Genomic DNA, 21,705 nt, shown 5'->3' on the forward strand with positions numbered 1-21,705 from the left:
CTCCCCCTGCTGTAATCTCTTGATGCAGTTATGCTTTTTCAACTCTTCCATTTTTGTTTTTTTGTTAAGTTGAGCTAACACTTTTATTTATACACATTCACGTTTAATTTGATATAATTTACCAATTTCTTTGTGTTCCCCTTGTTAGTGCATAAAATAAATCACATCTTTGTATGCAAAATCAGGAATTCAGAAAGAAACCTATTGATTGCATTAAGGACTGTTGTAGAAAAAAGTTTCTACAATACAGTAATTTGTCATTCAGAGTGACATTGGCTGCCATGAGGAAAGACCTTATTATAAACTAATTTGCATGTCTCTGAATTGCCATTTTCTACCTCTACTGCTAATCAACACTTTTATGTGGTATAAAAAACACGCAGTCAATGGAGAATTAAGCCCCTCTCTGATCCAAAGGCAAAAATGTCCAATAAAATAATTGTAGCAAACAGAAAGGTTGCACACACGGCCACTCGGGAGTAAACATATATTTAATAAGACAAAATAAAAACTTTTAAGTGCTTTCATGTCTCTTCAAGGCACTTCATCAGACGTATACAAAGACCACATCTTCCCCAATTTAAATACATCTCTACTCATACATCATCAGCTACCTAGCCAATCACAATCCTACATTATTTAAAACTAGTATGTATCTATCTAATTTAAATATTCAAAATACATATAAATGCAAGTGGCACATAAAACACAAAAATAAAATTTAAAAAGCATAAAACATTCCTTGGGTTGTAAACATTATTAAATTATGTAAGTAAGCAATACGTTTTAATTTAGATTTTTTTATAGTGTTATGTATGAGTAGAGATGCATTTAAATTGGTCGACACCATATGATCGAATTTTTAAAAGTTTGAAAATGTAATAAAAAAAAAAAATAAAGAAAAAACGTACCTGAATGGTTTAAGTAGGGGATCAAGCCCTGGTGCACATCCCCACTCTTTAAATATGCCAACTCCGAGATCACACTACAGTGCAGATCCGTGCTATACGGAAATCTCTGTTAAAAGATTCAAAGTTTCAAGACTTCGATCATATGGTGACGACCATATAAGATTCGAAGTTTTGAAACTTCGATCTTCTGATATAGACCATATATATATATATATATATATATATATATATATATATATACACGTGTGTATGTATACAGAGAGAGAGAGCAGCCAGTCTCACCCCTCCCCCTGCTGTAATCTCTTGATGCAGTTATGCTTTTTCAACTCTTCCATTTTTGTTTTTTTTTGTTAAGTTGAGCTAACACTTTTATTTATACACATTCACATTTAATTTGATATAATTTACCAATTTCTTTGTGTTCCCCTTGTTAGTACATAAAATAAATCACATCTTTGTATGCAAAATCAGGAATTCAGAAAGAAACCTATTGATTGCATTAAGGACTGTTGTAAAAAAAGTTTCTACAATACAGTAATTTGTCATTCAGAGTGACATTGGCTGCCATGAGGAAAGACCTTATTATAAACTAATTTGCATGTCTCTGAATTGCCATTTTCTACCTCTACTGCTAATCAACACTTTTATGTGGTATAAAAAACACGCAGTCAATGGAGAATTAAGCCCCTCTCTGATCCAAAGGCAAAAATGTCCAATAAAATAATTGTAGCAAACAGAAAGGTTGCACACGCGGCCCTCGGGAGTAAACATATATTTAATAAGACAAAATAAAAACTTTTAAGTGCTTTCATGTCTCTTCAAGGCACTTCATCAGACATATACAAAGACCACATCTTCCCCAATTTAAATACATCTCTACTCATACATCATCAGCTACCTAGCCAATCACAATCCTACATTATTTAAAGCTAGTATGTATCTATCTAATTTAAATATTCAAAATACATATAAATGCAAGTGGCACATAAAACACAAAAATAAAATTTAAAAAACATAAAACATTCCTTGGGTTGTAAACATTATTAAATGATGTAAGTAAGCAATACGTTTTAATTTAGATTTTTTATAGGGTTATGTATGAGTAGAGATGTATTTAAATTGGTCAGGATGTGGTCTTTTACTTTACTGTGGTAGTTAACACTGGCAGCCAACATATCATGTTAGCTTAGGCACACCCCATTCACTTTCCCACACACATACCTATAGAAAAATGCACACACACATGCACACATACACAAAACACATGCTACATATCCCATACACCATACCTATCCCTGTGTTTCAGAACATTGTTGATGCCCCCCCCCCCATAAATCATAGATGATCACAGTCATTAATGCCATATATCAACCATTATGATTAGGTCATCAATCATAACCAGCTTATTAGGGGTTCAAAGCATGGATGCCCAGAAATTCATTTTGAGAACAAAGCTTGAGAAGTGAATCTTTGCATCTATGCCAAGTACACATAATAAAGCTTACAACCGGTGGCACAATCATAGTTAGTTGTACTGCGCAATGCTTTACCTTCTCTAGATAGTACTGGTTGCAGGAAAAAAGGAAGAGCACTAATGGTTTTACTGTCTTTGAAAGCTAATAAAGCACTTACTGGGTGTTGTCACACAGACAGAAGCTGACCAATCACCTTATGTTGGGGTGGAGTCAAAGGAAGGAAGTCCCAGGCAGTTTTGAAATGTTGCTGAATTCATTTACAAAGTTAATGGAACATCAGGTGTTGCATCAATACACATTTTCTGAACAATAAGAATGAGACTATACTTCTGGCATGCTTGACTGACTGGAATCCTTAGTGAGACAGAAAACTCGGGGACAGTTAAGAGGCAAGGAAAATCCCTAGCAGAAGATCCAGTCACAACAGCACTTAAGGAAGTGTAAATAATTGTAACTCACCCCCATGAATACTGTTATGATTGGATCTCACATTATAGAAGCACATTGCAAGTTTATTTTTCCCAATATCAGAGTGTAATCATTGTATTCCGTTCACTATATTAGAGGTTTTTCAGTACATTTTCTTCAGTAAATACATGGTAGTGCAAAAGCTGTTTTTCTAGTGATTTGTTTTTAGTTTATAACAGGAATAATTAAAATTCATTAAACAACAAATAAAAAATAAAAAATGAAAACAAAAACACAGAGAAAGTGAAGAACACCAACTGCAGAAGCATAAAATCCAAAATTGTTTAATACTCCAGCGCCTCGGGAGAATGCTTCTGCAGTTGGTGTTATATGCTTTCTCTGTGTTCTTTTTATAATTAAAATTCATCCATGATTGGGTATTTGTCCCACCATCAATTTTGTCTTTGTCTAGATTCCTTGTACTCAGAGGCTGAGAGGTATGCATGTAAGTGCTGTGTTCCTCTCCCTTATAATATTTGAATTATTGCTGACAATGAATAATGCCTGTGAGTCTCGTTATATATGTCTAAATGCTGTTAAGGCATACTGTGCGTTGTAAACCCTGCTGGCTAGAATTTCCCCATGATCCTTTGTGCTAAGGCACAATGTTTAAAGCATTCATTACTAGTGTTTTTCTGCCATTAAGGCATATCTAAGGTAGTACCTTGGTGGCTATGTTGCAGGCTTTGCTCATGTGGACATCTGACAGCCATGCAAACCCACTCTCTGTCTCTCTCTCTCACACACACACACACACACACACACACACACACACACACACACACACGCGCGCACACACACACACACACACACACACACACACACACACACACACACACACACACACACACACACACACACACACACACACACACACACACACACACACACACACACACACCACACACACACATACGCACACTTGCAAATGCAGCCTCTCACATGCATACACACTCATACATCCCCTAACACAACTTGACCACTAAACTCCCCAGCACTTAGCTCTACCTCAGTGGATGAACATGATCTTTTGGCCATTTTCATCACCATGAGCAGCCAGGAGCAGCCATGTTATGTTACATAGTTAAGTGACTCTCTGAATCCTTTGGGTGCTTAAATGCATTATTTTGGTAGTTCTAGGAGACAGCTTAAGGCTAATTAGCATATGCCTCTCCCCAGAATGCCTTATTAAAATATAGTATACCTATGGGACAGCCTACCATGGTGCTGCATGTTTTTGTGTAAAAGCATTATGATTGGGCTGTCTGAATTCCAAAAACTTACCATTAGGTGTACACCTTGCTATAACTTTCCTGAATTGGAAAGATTCTCCATATGATAGCAACCTACATCTTTTCTAACACTTTGTTACTTTTCCTGTACAAAGAATATGCAGTTTTGTCCTATAACAAGATTTATTTTCACTAACTTAACCCAATAAATGGTTTAAGTTCACATTCTACTAACATGTTAAAAAATCCTTACCTTATTTGCATACAGATTATCTAACTTCTCTTAATAACTGCTTTACATATTTCTTCACCTAATATATTTCAATCTGTATTAAAAAAATATTTGCAGTTTTCTTTAATTCTCAAATCCCAATTTTCAAAACTTTAATTGTTAGATTTAGACCACCTCTGCATATTTTCTTTTTATTCCATTTTCCACTGTTCTTTAGACTTTTTTCTTCTGAACTAGACCTAAATAATTAGAAACATCTTTCATAAATTCATTATTAAAAGCAAACCTATGAACCTATCAACATAGTGACATAAAGGTGGATAACAAATCCATGTCCTTTAGTCTTCTGCATGCTGTTCTGCCTTAAATATCATGCAGATGTGATTCACATATGTTTTTATTTTGTCTGCACTGTTGACCAGGTAAAAGAGCTGGTCAAAGGTCACTTGTCAATCATATTCCTGGACGTTAAGCAGTCTGTAGTACAAGCATATTCATATGCAAAGATCATATCAACCTTATTAGTACAAGCATGTATTTTTACAAAAATCATACAGCACTTTCTATTACTAACATGTTGTTTTACAGAGACCATACTGTACTTTTTCATGCTAGCATATCATTTTACAGAGGTGATGTGACACTTTTTAACACTCACATAATGTTTAGCAGACATCAAATGACACTTTTTGGAACTAATTATTTAACAGGTATCATACAGCACTTTTTAGTACTAACATAATTTTATAGGGATTATACAGTACTTTTTCATGCTAGCATATTGTTTTATAGAGATCATGTGGAACTTTTAATACTAAGATAACATTTTGTAGACATCAAACAGCACTTTTTGGAACTAACTTATAATTTAAAAGATACCATACAACACTTTTTTAGTGCTAAGATATAGTTTTACAGAAATCATACAGCACATTTTATTACCAACATATTTTTACAGAGATCATATGTCACATTTTAGAAACACTAGTCTTAGGAGACTTTAACATAGATTGGCATTCCTGTAACAGTGCTAACCCCACTTCCCATATCAAACTTTATGGCTTTAAACAACTCATAAATAGTCCCACCAGAACCAATAAAACAAACAATACGGAAACCACCTTAGACTGGATTCTTACTAATACCCCCTTGCAAACCTACCAATCAGGCATCATTCCTGATGACCTTAGTGATCACTCTCTAACCTATATCATTAGATGCAAAACTAACCTAACCTTACCTACCACTTTCAGAACTCTACATTCAAAAAAACAATTTAACCCTGTTCACTTTCAAGCTGAACTTTCACAATGTAATTGGGCCCCACTAAAACATCTCCCACTGAACGAAGCAGTGGAATACTTCAATTCATCATTCCTATCTATCCTAGATCAACATGCCCCAAGTCATACCACTAGAACCAAAACTAAAACAGCGCCCTGGCTAACCAAGAATACTAAGCAAAAAATCATCCTCAGAAATAAATCTTGGGATAAATGGCGATCTACTAAAAACCAAACTGACCACCAAAACTTTAGAGAGCTTAGAAACAGTACCAAAAAAGCCATTCTGACAGATAAAAAGAACTATTACTTTCAACTACAGAAAACCACCAAAAAGGAACCTAAAAAATTTTGGAACAGTATTAATAATCTTCTAACCCCAGGCCAAGCAATTACACCCAACCCTCAAGATTCTGACCCTGACAATCCCACACAAATAGCCAATGACTTTAATTCTTTCTTCACCAATTCCATACAAACTCTAGCAAACCACCTATCTCCTGACACTTCTAAACTACTCTCACCTACTTTAAAAAACACTCTTCCTCCCCTTCACCTACAACCTGTATCTACCTCCTATATCCAATCTCTAATCCAAAAACTTAAACGTACCACCCCATCTGCAGACAAGCTTCCTGCAGAATTCCTGCAAATAGCAGCAAAAGCCATTGCTTACCCAGTCTCTATCCTAATAAATAGATCTATAAAAGAAGGTATTTTCCCTGCGATCTGGAAGATATCCCACATCATTCCCCTACACAAAGGAGGCAAGTCTAATGACTTCTCTAACTTTCGTCCCATAGCACTTCTATCTCCCTTAGCCAAAATTATGGAAAAATGTATACACAAACAACTACTTAACCATCTCCTCCATAATAACCTACTTGCTAACACTCAACATGGATTTAGACCTTCCCACAGTACTACCACAGCTTTACTCTCCTTTACCAACACCATCAACTATAACCGTAACAATAATAAACTTACATCTTCTCTATTCATAGACCTATCAAAAGCCTTTGACATGGTTAATCATAAATTTCTTCTGCACACACTAAAATCTCTTGCACTGGATCCCTCTTCCTTAACCTGGTTTACTTCTTATCTAGAAAACCGTCACCAGGCAGTACTCTGGAAAAATTCGCTATCTGCTCTCCTTCCTATCTCTTTAGGAGTACCTCAAGGGTCTATCCTAGGCCCACTTCTATTTTCTATCTTTATTAATGACCTCCAATCAGCTATCCCTAACACTACCTGCATACAATATGCAGATGATTCCACTATAATTTGCACTGCTTCCTCTCAAAATGAACTCCAGTCTCTTACACAAAAAGCCTTTTCAACTGTTGAACAGTGGTTCTCTGACTGCTGTCTACTCCTTAACCCTAAGAAAACCAAATTGTTCCTATTTTCACCTACCCATAAATATACTTCTATAAACTTCTCTATTACTTCCACTGATAACACTCAAATTTCTCCTGATTCTTCAACAAAACTTCTAGGTGTTACTATTGACAATAATCTTAACTATGATTGTCACATCAACAACACAATAAAAGCAGTTAGTAAAAATATTGGATCCCTGTACAGAATCAAACCCTTCCTTACACCTGAAGCCCGGACCACCTTAGCCCAATCACACCTTATCTCTACCCTTCTATATGCTTCCCCTATTTTCACTAATCTCTCTAAAAGTAACCTTAAGAAACTTACTACATCTTATCATAATATTGCCCGATTTGCCACAGGATCTCAGTTTAGAACTCACCACTGTCTAAACTTAAAACAACTAGACTGGCTTGAACTTCCAAACAAGCTCATTTATCAACAACTCTTAATAGCTCACAAAATTCTATATCAACCATCTAAAACACCAGTTCTCAGTAATCTCCTGACTCCCTACAATAACCTGAAACAACTATGTTCTTCAGACAAACTACTAGTTAATAGTACCAAAAGTATTAATTCTGCAGGTAATTGCCTTTTTTCCAACTCAGTTGGCAAAATATGGAACAACCTTCCATCAAATATCTCCTCTATGGCCACTCTTCCACTCTAAAAAACAACTGGAAACACATCTTAATAAATTCTGGCTTTGCTCCTGTACCAACCCTGACTAACCTGCCTTCTTCATTTCCTCTACCACAATTCTTCTTTGTCTGCTACGGTATCCTGACTGACTTCCTCTGACATCATATCTTTGTAGATATTACTGATCTCATATATGTTGTATTAAAAAAAAAAAATTTATATTGTCTAACATTTTTTCAAAACAATGTATTGATACACTGTATGACTAGATACTGTCAAATTTCGTATTGAAAGTCGTTAACCATTTACTCAAATATTTTCTTGTTTTGGATATTTTTTACTCTTAGATGTGTATTACCTATACTAAAATCTTCTTATCCTTTATGCTTATTGCTTTTGTTTTATGTGTATTTGTATTCTCTAATCTTGTTTTAACCAATGGAGCTTTTCTCCCCGGGCCTCCACTGAAAATGGACATTGATCCAGCTGGATTAGCCCGGTCAACAAATGTAAAATAAAATAAATAAAATAAAAACTAACATATTTTACAGAAATCATAGAGGACTTTTATTACTAACATATCATTTTAAAGAGATCATACAACACTTTTAGTACTAATATATAATTTTATATAGTATTAATATATCATTTAACTAAGAGCATATGACACTTTTTAGTACTAACGTCATTCTATAGAGATCATATGGGTCATTTTAATACTAACATATCATTTTATAAAGATCATAGAGTACTTTTTAGTGCTAACATAGCATTTTACAGTGATCATATTACACTTTTAGTACTAACATATCATTTTATGCAGATCATATGGTGCTCTTTAATACTAACATATCATTTTATAGAGATCATGCAACATTCCTAGTGATAACTTAGAGTTTTACAGGGATCAAAATCACATTTTAGAACAAACATAAGTAGCAGATGTCATACAGCACTTTTTACTGATAACATATCATGCTACAGAGTTCATACATCAGTTTCTATTACTAGCATATTGCTTGACAGAGATCATATGGCAGTTTTTATTACTAATGTCATTTACAGGGATCAAACAATATTTTTTAGTATAAGCATATGATACATCGGTTCCCTATCAGAAGCCTGAAACACTATAAGCCTGAAAATCAAAATCCTGAAAACTAAAGCCTGAAAATTCAAAATCCCGAAAACCCAAAATCCTGAAACTCAAAATCCTGAAAGCACAAATAATGCTAATATTTCACTATAAAGACACTAATATCTACCAACTGACCCTGACCCTAACCCTAACCCTAAGGTCCGTCACTATCGCACACTCACCTGACCCGCGCCCTAACCCTAACTCACTTAAACCGCCCCTAACCCCAATATTTGTCACTATTGCATACATGCCTAACCTGCACCCTAACCCTAACTCACTTAAACCGCCCCTAACCCTAACATAAAACCAACCGCACACTTACCTGAACCCAACGCATGACCTAACACCACAGGGCTAACAATAGCAAAGCCACAATGACGTCAGTATGTCCATTTTGTGTTTTCAGGATTTTGAGTTTCAGGATTTTGGGCTTTCGGGATTTTGAATTTTCAGGCTTTAGTTTTCAGGATTTTGATTTTCAGGCTTATAGTGTTTCAGGCTTCTGATAGGGAACCGATACATCACATTTTGTGCTAACATATTTTACAGAGATCATGTGACACTTTTTAAATATTAACATATTATTTTACAGAGATCAAATGGCACATTTTGGAACCAACTTATAATTTAACAGATATTGTACAACACTGTTTAGTATTAACATGTCATTTTACAGGGATCATACAGCACATTTGAGTACTAACATATTATAGGGATCATACAGTATGTTTTAGCACTAACATATTCTTTTATAGAGATAGAACAGCAAATTTTTTTAGTATTAACATATTTTACAAAGATCAAATAGCATTTTTAATACTAACACATAATTTTACAGGGATTATACAGCACTTTTAAGTATTAATGTATCATTTTATAGGATTTATAAAGCACTTTTTAGTAGTAACACATCTGAGATCATATATCACTTTTTAGTAACTAACATTTTAGAGAGATCATACAGTACTTGTTACTACTAATTTATCATTTTACACAGATCATTTGGCACTTTTTAGTAGCTAACATATTTTACAGAGATCATACAGTACTTGTTACTACTAATTTATCATTTTACACAGATCATTTGGCACTGTTTAGTAACTAGCATATCATTTTACAGAGATCTTATGGCACTTTTAGTACTACTATTAACATCTTGGTTTAAAGAGATATATAATTTTACATAAATCATACAGCACTTTTTAGTACTAATATATAATTTTGCAGAGATAATGCAACATGTTTTATTTATTCAATTATTATTGATTTATTTATTGGCATTTGTTTACAAGGAAAGTTCAAATGGGTAAGTTCCCATTTTTTAGTGGAGGCTTGAGGAAAAAAGATACAAATTCTTGCAAAAACGTTTTAAGAGCAATACTTTTATAATCTTCAAAAACAATACAAAAAACATTTACACTTTAAATAATTATACCAAATTAGACATATGGGAAAACATTGATTAAGAATAAATATAACTTACATGACAATGATTTAATATTTAGAAAGATTTTAGCCAGTGTATAGATAAATTAATGATGAATGTTGACATCATTTTACAGAGATCATGTGCACGTTTTAGTGAAAACATATAGTTCACAGAGATCATGTGCACTTTTTAGCACAAACATATCATTTACAGAGATCATGTGCACTTTTTAGCGCAAACATATAGTTTACAGAGATCATGTGCACTTTTTAGCGCAAACATATCATTTACAGAGATCATGTGCATTTTTTAGTGCAAGCATATCGTTTACAGAGATCATGTGCACTTTTTAGTGCAAACATTTCGTTTACAGAGATCACATGGCATTTGTTAGTAGTAACATATCATCTTATACAGATCATATGGCATTTGTTACTGTTTATGGGGATCAAACAGCACTTTTTAGTTCTAACATATAATTTTACATAGATCAAATAGCACATTTTAGTACTAACATATCATTTTACAGGGATCAAACAGCACTTTTTATTACTAATATATCATGTTATATGACACTTTTTAATGCTAGCATATTATTTTGTAGAGTTCATATGGCATTTTTAGTATTATCATTTTATAGACGTCATACAGTATTTTTAGTATTAGCATATAGTTTTACAGAGATCATATGGCACTTTCTAGTTCAGAGTACGTGTAGACGTCTATAGAATAAGATGTTGAGTTATGTGAGTATATGATAACAGAAGAACAAATCTTACAGTGAAGAATAACAATTAACTGAGCACTAAATATTACTCATGTAAACATTTATATGGTAATATGATTGTTAGCGGTTTTAGCTCAGTGTTAGAGTTTATTGTTGCCACTCATTCATAGGATCTGAACACATTCTGTGAATAAATCTTAAAATTTAAATTATGTTTTGGAACGGCTTCCATACTTCAGTGGGTTAGTGAGTCAAATACAGGCTTATATCAGTAAATATTTTACAAGTAAATGAAAACAAATACTGGGTATCCTTGCTTTGTGCTGTTACTAATCTTACACTGATTTCCAGTAAACACAATCATCATGAACCAGTCTTCAGAACTCTCTTAAGTGCCTGATTCTTTTCTCTCAGTGCCTTAATGCTTGTGTATTCCCTAAACTTTCAATAATTCACATTAACATTTTTAATGTATTTATGCATTTATATGGTTTAGATTGATAGATGGGCCACAGAGGTTCTTTTGTAGCTACAACCTTTACTTTCAGTATAAAAATATAACGTGAACAATGCAAATGCACTAAAACAGTAGTACGTTTTCCATATGCATAAAACAAGCTTTGAAACAAAAATCAGTGCAGTTCAACATTAAGTCTACATTTCTGAACCAAAACAACAGTACTGAAGTATAAACGGTTGTTTCTTATAACATGTTAATTTATACCTTCAGTTAATATCAGTGTGATCTGCTGCAAAGTGTCCATAGGGAGACTAAGCTAGATAAGGGATTGATTCAAAACGCCTATAGATTATGATATTAAATAAGTGACATTTTAGATCGGATTTGTGGGATTGGTAGTAAGGCTTTGACGGAGTTAATTCCAGAAGAGTTATAGACACAAGGGCTAAGTAATTTAGGGTAGTGAATAAGTAATTGTAAGGAGGTGTGACAGCAGCTTGACTGGTTATGGTAAAACAAAAGGTGAGTGAGGGGTCCGGTTCTTGGAAACAGATGTTAAATAACACCACTGACAAACATGCAGTTTTATTGGATTTTAATGGGTAAGAGCTTTACAGTGTATAACAGAGTGCTAAACTTTTTTTAAGAGAGCCACACATATAATAACAAACTTTATCCATGCAGGTTATGCATTTTATGATATTGAAGAATGCAATGCAAATAATATGAAAGGTGTAGTACAGGACCGAGGGAGGGCCGGTAATAAGACATCATGAGTTAGCAGTTTGTATGTTCCTTTTCCAACAATCTCCTCCTTGAAAGAGTTTTCACACATTTCATTACTCTTTTGTATACTAATATTGCTACAATTTTGTAATTTGCATTAGACAAAGAAACACATATATAATTCTTCAATCTGTCTTACTGTCCATTTTCCTAAGAAAATTTGATTGCATTCTTATCACAGTTCCTTTTTACCTTTTCTTGTCTTTAATAACCTGTAAGCAAAATAAAAGGTAAATAAAATTCTTGTTTAGTCATTTGTAAATTCCCTATAAGCTCATACCACATACAATCAGAGTCAACAGTACTCTTGTTAAATCTTGTTTATATTTTCAGTGTCTTCCTTCACACAATTTCAAAAGTTCATTTCTTCTTTTATATATTTAGTCGTCTCTATTCACAATGTCTTTTTCTGTGGATATTTCCCAAGTACGAATAGTGTTCAGACTCACAGAGCGGTCCACAGTGGGGTTCATATCAGGACATCGAAGGTTGAAAAGACCGAACGCTCTTACATTGACCTCTGATAACTGAAAGCACAGAATGTGGAACGGCCGAAATAGAGATTTTCTTCACAGGGAAAAAAATTGCTCGGTCATGGCTGGGATTTTACCATTTCCTCCAAAGTGGTGTGATCTCAGAGTTGGTATATATAAGTAGAGGGGTGTGGGGGGCACAGCCCCCCACTTTAATTTGTCTGAGTATTTTTTTTTTTTTTGGAGCAGCAATTTTTTTCCCTGGGGAACAAAATTGCTGTTCTGTATGTTCAACTTTGTGTGGTTTCAGATATTAGGATTTGATATAAGAGCGTTTGCTTTTTTCAACATTCGACTATCTAATATAGACCCTTCCCAGTGGGAGTAAGTATACACCAGAGATTCAGCTCTGAGTCCACTGCTGTTTATACTGGTGATGGATCTACATTAGGAAACAAGTTGGTGGGGATAGATCAATAAAGTTGGTGTATGCAGATGATGTGACAGTACAGGCAAACTCTGAGCAAGAACTTCAGCAAAGGACAGGGGAATGAAATGCAAAATGAAGGCACGTGGGATGAAAATAAGTACAGATAGGACAGTGGTAATGGCAGCAAATTGGGGAAATCATAAGAAGCTGAGAATTGAGATAGATGGGAAGATAGTGCAACAGGTTCACAGCTTTAAGTATTAGGGAAAGTGGTTGAGGAGAAGGGAAGTCTGAATGAAGAGGTCAAAGCTAGAGTCAGAGGGGCTACAGCTAACTCGCATAGAGTCTCAGGTGTAGTCTGTGACAGAAGAATACCAAAAGAACTGAAAAATAAGGTTTATAAGACAGTGGTGTGACCAGTACTACTACATGGTACAGAAACCTGGACAGTAAAGGCAGAGCAGTTGAGGAAGCTAGAGGTGATGCAGATGAAGTGCTGAGACAGATGGTAGGATGCACACTGTGGGACAGGTGAAGAAATGAAGATATCAGAATGGAAGCCAATGTAGCTCCAATTGCAGAAAATGTCAAAGAGAGCAGATTACGGGGGTTCGGGCATGTGCAGAAAAGCAGAAGACAATCTGGTGAAGATAATTTGGGACAGACAGGAAGAAGATATGAGGAAATGAGAACGTCCAGCAAAGAGGGGGATGGATTGTGTGAAAGACGACCTGCAGCAGTCAGGCACAAGTGTCAACAAAGGCAGGAGAGTGACATTAAATAGAAAGAAAAGGTGACAGTTAACACGATACTCTAACCCCATGTAGAAAATGTGAAAAAGAGGATTGATGATAATGATGAAGACTGGATATTCTGTCAGTTATGACTTCCTATTATAGACCAATTGCTATCTTCTAATTCTTTAATTATTATTTTTCTCTTTGTTTCTGCTTTGTTCAAAAGGGATTGCATTTTTTTCTTTTCCAGATGTGCATACTATGCGATTGTCTTCTTTTAAGAATCCTCTTTCCTCATTGATCTTTTTCTAATTAATGCTCCATAATTTAGATTTGCAGACAGCTCTGAGGTATCCAGGGATGGTTTTTCCATCCATTTCCTTTTCTTTTTCTACCAATTTTCCTTTGTAAGCTTATTTTTAAAAGCATGTCACAATTTAACCTATGAATCACAGAATACCCATCCTTACAATCTCATAAAGTCTTAATGGGAGAACCATACTTACCATATATTATTAGTTCTGTGGCTTCCTATCCCCTTATCAAGTTCCAAGTCATTGCATCTGTAACTCTTCAAAAAGGTGAAGTTTTAATTGTCAATTTTCTGCATAAAAAGACATTCTAACCATGGTGTTGTAGTGAACTGCACCCCCTACTCCCAAACACACACAGTCCAACAACTAAATGATTCATACAAATTCTAGGTCATAGAACAGGGATGAAAGCAGAGACATTTCCCTTTTAAAAGCTCATTGCTTTGAGGAGTGGTGGATGATATGAGCAGTGAATCAAAATAGGTTTGTACATTTGATGTCTGTCTTAACAAAACCTATTCCTATTTTGTTGGTTTATTACTATGTTTAAGCAAGTCTCCACTCCGTTTTGCTCTTTTCAACATATATATTAAACGGGTCTACTTTGACCCATTGAAATTACGTTTCAACGAAATGTAAAAACGCGAGCTGTTTTTTGTGAAAGTGCACTTTTGCCTAAATGCACTTTCATGGAAAACAAATTAAATGAAAACAAAACAAACAAAAAAAAAAAAACAAAATAAAAAAAAACCCACAACACTAACCATATTTGGGACAAGCCCCCTGCACCCCCCCATGTGGGGGGCTGTGTCCCCCGTGCCCCCATTACTTTTATATTCTCACTCTGAGATCACACTACAATGGGGAAAAGGGAATATTCCCTTACCTCCACTGTGCAGCGATCTAAGCAACAGCCTCTGTTGCTGTTCGCTTAGGTGCCTTTTCGGGAAAGTGCATTTCGGCAAAAATGCACTTTCACAAAATAGAGCACTCCTAATTACATTTCACTGAAATGTAATTTCGTTGGTTGAGGCAGACCCATATTAAACACATATGTAAGTTTTTTTCCTTTCTATTATCTTAACTGTCTAGATAAATGCCAACATTCCTGGCTGTGTAACTTCAAAATTAATTACTATCACATTGCTATATTCTTTTAACCAAAACAGCATTTCCAAACACTGTTCTATACTTAGAAAGAAAACCTATCTCCCACCTGCTTTGGTATTTAACCTTTCCCTACGATCCTCATTTATGCACCTTATGTCTTGTACACAGACAGTATCTACACGGTTCTCTTTCTTTGTTAATTAGTGCTTTATTGTCTCCTTCTTTTTTGACCATTAGCAGTAAATGTGAGTATATTTATCATGGGAGCAGTACACTTTCATGTATGCTCCTTTCATAGTTCTTAAAACATGTACTGAAATTGCTTTCATGCATTGTGAATGTTTCAGTCCATCAGAACTAACTTTGTCACAGTTGTTGCATTGTAAGGTGTGGTTATACAGCTTGGACAAGAGGTAAAATGATAGTTTCTTATTTCTGTGCAACTTTTCAGGTAGTATTCAGAACTCAGGGGGTTGGAACAGAGCTCCAAAATTGAGGAGTTCAAGGGGTATAACCCCCTCTTGCAAAATATTGTACTTTAGTGTCTTGTGAAATTTTGCATTTCAATAGGTTAGATTTTTTTTGATTTGCTTAAATCTTTCACTTGTGGTGTTTTGAGACATGACTAATGAAGATGTGATGTTTTCTTATAGATCCCATTATCATACTGATTGATATTTTGTGTTTACTTGCTCTAGTACTTATTATACGTTTTTACTTCCATTACCTTTTCCAGAACTTTCTGCTACTTATCTTTTGTCTATTTACTTTTTTTGCTTAATTTACTGACACTAATTTATTACCTGAAAGACTTCTTCAATGTCTTCACCTCTTTATCACTTTCACATTTAATTTTGTGATTTCATCTTTGCCAGTCTTTATTCTTTCATCTTCCACTGTACTAACCTTAAAACTCTTATTGTATGCTACTGTTACAGAAAAAAGTGACTTTCTTTAAGCATCAAGTAAATTTTAGTAAACATTTAGTCAACAAGCACACATGAAAAAGCCATACTCTGCTCAACATAAGATTTTTTAAGGACGCTTTGTTCCAAAATGTCTTTCTGCCATAGAAACAGAACATTTTTGATTGACATCTGCATCAAAACATTTCTCTATCCTCCATATACAATATATTTCCAAAATCTTACAGAGAAACTTTTTGAAAGTAGCAACTCCACCTGATTCAGGGATGCTGGTTAGTTGTAGCATCACATCCCAGGCCTCTCTAAACCAAGTTCCTGATACGGATTTCAGCTTACAGTGTAATTTGGTGATACTCCCTGACCTTTATAGCCATTTAAACAATTGCTTTTTCCTCCTTTCTCTCCCAAGTCTCCTTACTTAATCCTTAATTCACGCTTTCTCCTAAATTATTTCCCCTTTCATCTTGGTCTGCGTTCAATGCATACTCTCTCTAAATGACCCCCCTTCTTTATCACGTTTATAAGTCATATCTACTTTCTTTATTTTCACCTTCCTCATTGATGTTGAAGGTGTAACTGGTGTAATCAACTTAACAGAATTACTGCAAATGTTGTGATCTGTGTTATTTTAGCAATAGATAGCGCGGTGGTGGTATTTACTTCATTGTACTTCCTCTTTGAATTGTAGTTTGCAAACTAAGTATTTTCTTACCTTCATATTGTACAATCATAATATTTTGTGATTTGTTATGTATTGTCTTGATATGTAATCAATTCAATGTAGCCTTAACCTAGTATTAAGTCATACCGGATGAATCAAAATAAAATAAATTTCCTTCAATAGTTTTAATTTCACTTCCATTTTCTCTCCACCATCCCATTATTCAAATTTATGTTTTCTTTTTTTTTTATTGTTGTTTTTTTTTATTTTACTACAATGTTACAAATGTCTGTTAACCATAAAATTGTTCATGTTCAACTGTATTGTTTAAAAACTTGTATTTTTCATTTGTTTTTATTTTTATTTAAGGCTGTGAAGATAGGTGAAGGCTGCCAGCCTAGCCAAATAGAATTTTGTAAATAATTCTGTCATTTGTAAATATTAATATAAGCCACAGGCTTGTTCTCTTAAACTGGAAAAAAAAATGTTGTTAAATGTAGAACTGCAAAAAATGTAACAACAGTGCACTCTGCTGTAAGAAAGCTAATAAGTCAAGCCTTTCATGACTGTCTTTGATCTCAGGGCTTGGAGCCGATATTTCTGGATGAAGAAATTCTGCCTATTGTTTTGAGGCCAGAGTTAATGGCTAGAATTTGCAAGTATAATTTCTTTTATTGCTCTGGTTCCTGACCAGTTACAAGATCAAAGGGGCTATTAACCTCTGAGAGTCTGTTAGCCTGGGAACCAGAAAGAAATGATGTAATCTGAAATGAATCAGTGGTACTGTGTTATCAATTTAAGGACAGAAAGAATGAGAGCATTAGAGCATTTGTCTTGAGAACATCCAACATCACCAGCACTGCCTGTATGTAGATGTAAGTAGGATCTTAGAACTGTGTTTTCTCTTAGATATACCTAGGAAATAGGAAGATTAGACTAGTTTGTTTTTCTGTGATGTCAGAACTTTTCTCCTGTATTATTTTAAGCATTTCTCTGTCATCTCTGAACTCTTGATTAGCAATGTGCACTAAGAAGTATTGTCTTATGTTCTTATTATTTATTATTAAATATTTTTAAACCTTTCAACTGTGGCTGTTTTGTGTAGCGGTAATTTGAGCTCTAAGAGTACATTGCATGTATATAGTGATACTGTACCAAGTCACTCCAAATAAGTCTTGACTGTTGGTTGCACTTACCATTTGGATAATAATAATGCACAGTATAATTGGACACCCTTTCATAAGGGCCTTTGAGTAACTGATAAATATTAGCTGGGTGGTGGCAGTGTTTTCTACCATATAGTCTGGGTAAAAGGGACACAGCTGAAGAACCTGTCAGCCTTCCCCAGGAGTGTCTGTGTGGTTGTATAAACTCTTATCCAAAGTGTGTGTGTGTCAGCTACTTGGGCAGGGACACAAAGCACTCATTGGACAGAGAGGGTGCTGGAGGTTTTAGCTTGCCCACTAGGCTGAGATGTGGACCCTATAGCTGTGCCAGTGGAAAGTCTTATTGGGGACCTGGAGAGAAAGGGAGAAACCAGCCCCAGACTGGCTGTGATCTCTCTGTGCTCTTAAGGGAAATTGTACTTTACTGTGTGTGTATTTATTATTTTTTCCATATGGATGCCCCTCACTAGTGTTAGTGGCGAGGATTGAGGCTCCTTGATTTCTGGGCCAGTGCACGGGCGTCACAAAGGCAAACTATGAAAATGGATTCTTTGTCTAATTTTTGTTCTTCACTCCATGTGAATAATTGGCATTGTCTTTCAGTTCTGTTGCCACAGAAAGTACCTGTTGAGTGTCATGCCTGCTCACACAGTGTCTCTGTTTTGGAAAACATTAATTCAGTAACTGAACCTTGTTTTCCTTTCTTCTGCACTCACATTCTGAAAAAAATCCATGCTAGTCTTTCCTTCCTGCTTCTGCAAGATACACAAGGTGTTGTAACATCATTTTCGCCTACTCTGTTTGCATGTTTCCTGTCAGGATTTGGAATTGTGTCCAAAGTGCTGCCTCTCACATCTGAAGATTGCTTTTGCTCCCTAAAATGATCTAATACTTCTGGCCACAAGTGCCTTAAGTCTGCAGCTCCATTCATTGTATTGATTATTTCTACCTGCAAATCCTGGGCAGTATTTTCAGAAGAAATGATCACTTCTCCTTCATCAACAGCAACACTGTGCATTAAATCTCTTTCTCTCATACATTCCCTCAGTTTCAGAAGACCAATCTCTTCTACTGCTGAAGTACAAGGATATGTATCCTCAGAAAAGAGTAGGGGAATTCCCCAGTGATCTGAACAAATTACCCCAAATCACTATAAATACTCCATTGGGTCCCCCCTGAAAAGAGGCCATAGGCTATCAACTTAATGAGACTAACAAACCAACAGAAAGTATAAAAAAAATAAAATAAATTCTACAATTGCCCTGATCAGACATCTAAACAGGGAGTCAACAACTTCCTATGATCTCCTAGTCGTGCCTTGAAGTATGTGGTGTAGTGCTGCTGGTTATGCTTTGAAGTATGAGTTGTGCTGTACTAGTTATATCTTAAAGTATGAGGTGTGTTGCTATTGGTTAGGACTGCTGCTACTGTTTATGCCTTGAAATATGAGGTGTTAGCCAACTGGTTACCTGTGCTGCTTCTGTTTATCCCTTGAAGTATGAGGTCTGTTGCTATTGGTTAGGACTGCTGCTTCTATTTACCCCTTGAAGTAGGAGGTGTGTTGCTATTGGTTACCTGTGCTGCTTCTGGTTATGCCTTGAAGTATGAGGCGTGTTGCTATCGGTTACATGTGCTGCTTCTGTTTATCCCTTGAAGTATGAGGTGTATTGCTATTGGTTACATGTGCTGCTTCTGGTTATCCCTTGAAGTATGAGGTGTGTTACTATCAGTTACATGTGCTGCTTCTGGTTATGCCTTGAAGTATGAGGCGTGTTGCTATCGATTACATGTGCTGCTTCTGTTTATCCCTTGAAGTATGAGGTGTATTGCTATTGGTTACATGTGCTGCTTCTGTTTATTCCTTGAAGTATGAGGTGTATTGCTATTGGTTACATGTGCTGCTTCTGGTTATGCCTTGAAGTATGAGGCGTGTTGCTATTGGTTACATGTGCTGCTTCTGGTTATGCCTTGAAGTGTGAGGTGTGTTGCTATTGGTTACATGTGCTGCTTCTGGTTATGCCTTGAAGTATGACATCTGTTGCTATCAGTTACATGTGCTGCTTTTGTTTATCCCTTGAAGTATGAGGTGTATTGCTATTGGTTACATGTGCTGATTCTGCTTCTGGTTATGCCTTGAAGTGTGAGGTGTGTTGCTATTGGTTACATGTGCTGCTTCTGGTTATGCCTTGAAGTATGAGGTGTGTTGCTATTGGTTACCTGTGCTGCTTCTGTTTATCCCTTGAAGTATGAGGTGTGTAGCTACTGGTTACATGTGCTGCTTCTGGTTATGCCTTGAAGTATGACGTCTGTTGCTATCGGTTACATGTGCTGCTTCTGTTTATCACTTGAAGTATGAGGTGTGTTGCTATTGGTTACATGTGCTGCTTCTGGTTATGCCTTGAAGTATGAATTCAAAGTGTGCATATTTTCCCCCAAACTGACTTATAAGCAAAAGCACAGTGTCTCGTTCTAGGGATGTCATTGTCGCCTTTTACTCAACCCTCATTATGCCAATCATTGAATATAATGCCCCATATGGCATGTATCTGTCCAGACACATGCATCAACTTGAACACCCACAGAGATACCTTACTAAAAGGATACAGGGCTTTAACAATATGCCGCACATAGACTATCTCAAAGTCCTGTCATTTTACTCTGTATCCTAAAGATTGCTAAGGGGTGACCAGTGTCTGGTACACAAGGCATCTTCCAACCAATTACTGATGGATTTACTGCATATCAGCAAGTAAAATGGCATCAGAAGTATAAATCTATACCTCTTCTGCAACATCAACAGAATGGTTTGGAGGGACGGGTATCGCTTAGCGAATACCAGTGCTGTTGAACAGACACCCGCCCATGTAAAACGAAGCTAAACTCTATCCATATTCAGCAGTAACTTGGATCTATGGATGGGAATAAAAAATGACCTCATTGTTGCCCCCCTGTACTACCAATGGATGGATGCAGCTCCTAAAGGCTTTATCCCATGCATGGGTCCCCTAAAATTATCTATGGTATGATCCCAGTTATTCTCACTAGGGGTACTATATAATTATTGGCCATAGGATGGGTATGGGATAGGTTAATTCAAGATCCAAAAGGGAAATTGGCTAGGCTTAAAATGGTCACAAGGGCAGCTAACCTAGTAATCAGCCAACTGACCTATGATCCTTTGATTGTACATGGCGATAGTATTGTTATTGATTGCACAAAGTACAAATGTTGTTTAGACTATCATAAAACATCTCTCACCCTTATTTTAAATAATTAGCTGAAGTAATTGTATTAGCCAGTTTGCTTTTGTTAGCATCTGTAATAATACCTGACAAAAATAGACCAAATAAAAGTACTACCTACACTGAATCTTTAAGGATTCAATCCAACACTGCAGTAGACTTAGACAGATATATTATTATTATTATTATTATTATTATTAGCGTTTTTTGAATTTGCTCATCATTGAATTACTTCCCATTGAACTAAGTAACTGATTATAGCAAGTTCAATGAGTTATCCTGTAATTTCTTTAAGTGGACAGCGTTGAGAGTTTTGTGATATCTAAGTATGCTTCATATGTAATCAGTCCAATGACAATATTATTTTTTTTAAATATCATCAGATAGTTAGAATTTCCCTTAACAAAACAAGGTAATGTCACCAGTATCTTGTTGGACAAACTTAAATATTACCCACTGTTTAAGGCTGCA

Source organism: Protopterus annectens, chromosome 14.part0 (assembly GCF_019279795.1).
Source record: "Protopterus annectens isolate FY-2018-M chromosome 14.part0, PAN1.0, whole genome shotgun sequence".
Lineage (NCBI taxonomy): Eukaryota > Metazoa > Chordata > Ceratodontiformes > Protopteridae > Protopterus > Protopterus annectens.